Raw genomic sequence first — 5537 nt, 5'->3', positions numbered from 1 at the left:
TTCCCCTCTTCTCACATCCTTCTATTTATGGACTAACACTATTCCTTAATGCACAATTCGAACTCCATCTTTCTTGATAAGTTCGAATTTTCTACCTCTTCCTTCCATTTTTCTTTTCCTCTGACACCTCAAGGAATCTCTATACTGTGACATAAAGGATTCCATATTTTCTTGTTCTCTTCTCTTTCATATGAGCAGGAGCAAAGACAAAAGCATTCTTGTTGAGGCTGATCCTGAACTTGAAAGGACCTTGAAGCGAAAGCTAAGAGAAGCTAAGGCACAACTCTCTGTAGAGGACCTAACAGAAATCTTCAAAGAAAAAGAACCCATGGCAGCCGAAAACAACAACAATGCCAACAATGCAAGGAAGGTGCTGGGTGACTGGTGCACGAAATTGTAATCACACTTTTGCAATCCCGCACAACTAACCAGCAAGTGCACTGGGTCGTCCAAATAATACCTTACGTGAGTAAGGGTCGATCCCACGGAGATTGTCGGCTTGAAGCAAGCTATGGTTATCTTGTAAATCTTAGTCAGGATATCAGAAATTATCAGGATTGATTGTGAAAAGTAAAAGAACATGAAATAAGTACTTGTTTTGCAGTAATGGAGAATAGGTTGAGGTTTTGGAGATGCTCTATCTTTTGAATCTCTGCTTTCCTACTGTCTTCTTCTTCAAGCACGCAAGGCTCCTTCCATGGCAAGCTGTATGCAAGGGTTTCACCGTTGTCAGTGGCTACCTCCCATCCTCTCAGTGGAAATGTTCAACGCACCCTGTCACGGCACGGCTATCCATCTGTCGGTTCCCGATCAGGCCGGAATAGAATCCAGTGATTCTTTTGCGTCTGTCACTAACGCCCCGCCTTCAGGAGTTTGAAGCTCGTCACAGTCATTCAGTCATTGAATCCTACTCAGAATACCACAGACAAGGTTTAGACCTTCCGGATTCTCTTGAATGCCGCCATCAGTTCTAGCTTATACCACGAAGATTCCGATTAAAGAATCCAAGAGATATCTACTTAATCTAAGGTAGAACAGAGGTGGTTGTCAGGCACACGTTCATAGTTGAGAATGATGATGATTGTCACGGATCATCACATTCATCCGATTTAAGAACAAGTGATATCTTAGAACGGAAGCAAGCATGATTGAATGAAAAACAGTAGTAATTGCATTAATCCATCAAGACACAGCAGAGCTCCTCACCCCCAACCATGGGGTTTAGAGACTCATGCTGTGGAAGGTACACAAAGAAACGTGTAAAGTGTCATGAGGTACAGATACAATGTCAAAAGATCCTATTAATAGTAAACTAGTAACCTAGGGTATACAGAAATGAGTAAATGACGTAAAAATCCACTTCTGGGTCCACTTAGTGTGTGCTTGGGCTGAGCAATGAAGCATTTTCATGTAGAGACCTTTTCTGGAGTTAAACGCCAGCTTTTATGCCAGTTTGGGCGTTTAACTCCAAGTTTTATGCCAGTTCCAGCGTTAAACGCTGGAATTTCTGAGGTTGATTTGCCACGCCGGTTTGGGCCATGAAATCTCGGGTAAAGTATGGACTATTATACATTGCTGGAAAGCCCAGGATGTCTACCTTCCAATGCCGTTGAGAGCGCGCCAATTGGGCTTCTGTAGCTCCAGAAAATCCACTTCGAGTGCAGGGAGGTCAGAATCCAACAGCATCTGCAGTCCTTTTCGGTCTCTGAATCAGATTTTTGCTCAGGACCCTCAATTTCAGCCAGAAAATACCTGAAATCACAGAAAAACACACAAACTCATAGTAAAGTCCAGAAAAGTGAATTTTAACTAAAAACTAATAAAAATATACTAAAAACTAACTAGATTATACTAAAAACATACTAAAAATAATGCCAAAAAGCGTATAAATTATCCGCTCATCAGTGACTTTACTGCACCTACTCCTGACTTCTATGGGAGAAGCATCTCTATCCCTGCCATTGGAGCAAACAACTTTGAGCTTAATCCTCAATTAGTTTCTCTAATGCAACAGAATTGCAAGTTTCATGGACTTCCATTGGAAGATCCTCATCAGTTTTTAGCTGAATTCTTGCAAATCTGTGACACTGTCAAGACCAATGGGGTTGACTCTGAGATCTAGACTTATGCTATTCCCTTTTGCTGTAAGAGACAGAGCTAGGATATGGTTGGACTCACAACCTAATGAAAGCCTGAACTCTTGGGAAAAGCTAGTCAATGCCTTCTCGGCAAATTTCTTTCCACCTCAAAAATTGAGTAAGCTTAGAGTGGAAGTCCAAACCTTCAGACAGAAGGAAGGAGAATCCCTCTATGAAGCTTGGGAAAGATACAAACAATTGATCAGAAAGTGTCCCTCTGATATGCTTTCTGAATGGAGCATCATAGGTATTTTCTATGATGGTCTGTCTGAACTATCCAAGATGTCTTTGGATAGCTCTGCTGGAGGATCTCTGCATCTGAAGAAGGCGCCTACAGAAGCTCAAGAACTAATTGAAATGGTTGCAAATAACCAATTCATGTACACTTCTGAAAGGAATCCTGTGAACAATGGGGTTAATCAGAAGAAAGGGGTTCTTGAGATTGATACTCTGAATGCCATATTGGCTCAGAACAAAATATTGACCCAGCAAGTCAATATGATTTCTCAAAGTCTGTCTGGAATGCAAAATGCACCAAGCAGTACTAAGGAAGCTTCATCTGAAGAAGAAGCTTATGATCCTGAGAACCCTTCAATGGAAGAGGTGAATTACATGGGAGAACCCTATGGAAACACCTATAATCCTTCATGGAGAAATCATCCAAATCTCTCATGGAAGGATCAACAGAGACCTCAACAAGGTTTCAACAATAATAATGGTGGAAGAAACAGGTTTAGCAATGGCAAGCCTTTTCCATAATCTTCTCAGCAACAGACAGAGAGTTCTAAGCAGAACACCTCTGACTTAGCAACTATGGTCTCTGATCTAATCAAAACCACTCAAAGTTTCATGACTGAAACAAGGTCCTCCATTAGAAATTTGGAGGCACAAGTGGGTCAGCTAAGCAAGAAAATTACTAAACTCCCTCCTAGTACTCTTCCAAGCAATACAGAAGAAAATCCAAAAGGAGAGTGCAAAGCCATCAACATGACCGAATTTGGAGAGGAGGAAGAGGCAGTGAACGCCACTGAGGAAGACCTCAATGGACGTCCACTGGCCTCCAATGAGTTCCCTAATGAGGAACCGTGGGAATCTGAGGCTCCCACTGAGACCATAGAGATCCCATTGGATTTACTTCTGCCATTCATGAGCTCTGATGAGTATTCTTCCTCTGAAGAGGATGAATATGTCACTGAAGAGCAAGTTGCTAAATACCTTGGAGCAATCATGAAGCTAAATGACAAGTTATTTGGCAATGAGACTTGGGAGGATGAACCCCCTTTGCTCACCAAAGAACTGGATGACTTGTCTAGGCAGAAACTACCTCAAAAGAGACAAGATCATGGGAAGTTCTCAATACCTTGTACCATAGGCACCATGACCTTTAAGAAGGCCTTGTGTGACCTAGGGTCAAGTGTAAACCTCATGCCTCTCTCTGTAATGGAGAGGGTAGGGATCTTTGAGGTGCAAGCTGCAAAAATCTCACTAGAGATGGCAGACAATTCAAGAAAACAAGCTTATGGACTTGTAGAGGATGCTCTGGTAAAAGTTGAAGACCATTACATCCCTGCTGATTTCATAGTCCTAGAGACTGGGAAGTGCATGGATGAATTCATCATCCTTGGCAGACCCTTCCTAGCCACAGCAAAGGCTGTGATTGATGTTGATAGAGGAGAATTGATCATTCAAGTGAATGAAGAATCCTTTGTGTTTAAGGCTTAAGGATATCCCTCTGTCACCATGGAGAGGAAGCATGAAGAACTTCTCTCAAAACAGAGTCAAACAGAGCTCCCACAGTCAAACTCTAAGTTTGGTGTTGGGAGGCCACAACCAAATTCTAAGTTTGGTGTTGAACCCCCACATTCAAACTCTAAGTTTGGTGTTGGGAGGTTCCAACATTGCTCTGAGCATCTGTGAGGCTCCATGAGAGCCCACTGTCAAGCTACTGACATTAAAGAAGCACTTGTTGGAAGGCAACCCAATGTTATATTTTATCTATTTTCCTTTGTTATTTTATGTTTTCTGTAGGTTGATGATCATAAGAAGTCACAAAATCAATTGAAAAAGCAAAAACATAATGAAAAACAGAAAGAAAAATAGCACACCTCGGAGGAAGATCTTGCTGGCGTTTAAACGCCAATAAGGCTAGCAGATGGGCGTTTAACGCCAGAAAGGGGCACCAGACTGGCGTTAAACGCCAGGAAAGGGCAAGAAGTTGGCGTTAAACGCCAGAAATGGGCACCAGCCCGGCGTTTAACGCCAGAATTGGCATGAAGAGCAATTTTGCTCGCCACTTGGTGCAGGGATGACTTTTCCTTGACACCTCAGGATCTGTGGACCCCATAGGATCCCCACCTACCCTACCACTCTCTCTCTTCTTCACCCATTCACCAATCACCTCAACACCTCTTCCCCAAAAACCCTTCACCTATCAAATCCCATCTTTCTCTTCACTACTCACATCCATCCTTCATAAAACCCCACCTACCTCACCATTCAAATTCAAAACATTTTCCCTCCCAAACCCACCCATACATGACCGAACCCTACCCCTCTCTCCACTCCTATATAAACCCATCTTCACTCCTTCATTTTCACACAACCTAAACACTACTTCTCCCCCTTTGGCCGAACCACAAAGCCATCTCCATCTCCTTCATTTCTTCTTCTTCTACTCTCTTCTTTCTTCTTTTGCTCGAGGATGAGCAAACCTTTTAAGTTTGGTGTGGTAAAAGCATTGCTTTTTGTTTTTCCATAACCATTTATGGCATTCAAGGCCGGAGAAACCTCTAGAAAGAGGAAAGGGAAGGCAAAAGCTTCCACCTCCGAGTCATGGGAGATGGAGAGATTCATCTCAAGGGTGCATCAAGACCACTTCTATGAAGTTGTGGCCTTGAAGAAGGTGATCCCCGAGGTCCCTTTCAAACTCAAAAAGAGTGAATATCCGGAGATCCGACATGAGATCCGAAGAAGAGGTTGGGAAGTTCTTACCAACCCTATTCAACAAGTCGGAATCTTAATCGTTCAAGAGTTCTATGCCAATGCATGGATCACCAAGAACCATGATCAAAGTGTGAACCCGGTCCCAAAGAATTGGCTTACTATGGTTCGGGGGAAATACTTGGATTTTAGTCCGGAAAATGTAAGGTTGGCATTCAACTTGCCCATGATGCAAGGAGATGAACATCCTTACACTAGAAGGGTCAACTTTGATCAAAGGTTGGACCAAGTCCTCACAGTCATTTGTGAAGAGGGCGCCCAATGGAAGAGAGATTCAAGAGGGAAGCGGTTCAACTGAGAAGGCATGACCTCAAGCCTGTGGCTAGGGGATGGTTGGAGTTTATCCAACGCTCAATCATTCCCACTAGCAACCGGTCCGAAGTTACTATAGACTGGGCT

At 43.0% G+C, this 5537-nt stretch overlaps 1 non-coding gene across 1 annotated transcript; it reads right to left on the bottom strand.

The window, feature by feature from the left end:
* Positions 1–2258: 2258 nt before the first annotated feature.
* LOC112793243 (small nucleolar RNA R71) lies at positions 2259–2366 on the bottom strand. The gene has a single exon (XR_003197946.1). It is a non-coding gene; the product is annotated as a small nucleolar RNA R71 (small nucleolar RNA).
* Between the last annotated feature and the right edge of the window lie 3171 nt (positions 2367–5537).

Source organism: Arachis hypogaea, chromosome 3, assembly GCF_003086295.3.
Source record: "Arachis hypogaea cultivar Tifrunner chromosome 3, arahy.Tifrunner.gnm2.J5K5, whole genome shotgun sequence".
Classification (NCBI taxonomy): Eukaryota; Viridiplantae; Streptophyta; class Magnoliopsida; order Fabales; family Fabaceae; genus Arachis; species Arachis hypogaea.
Note: the sequence above shows the minus strand (reverse complement) of the source record. Positions and strands in the feature narration are given on the sequence as shown.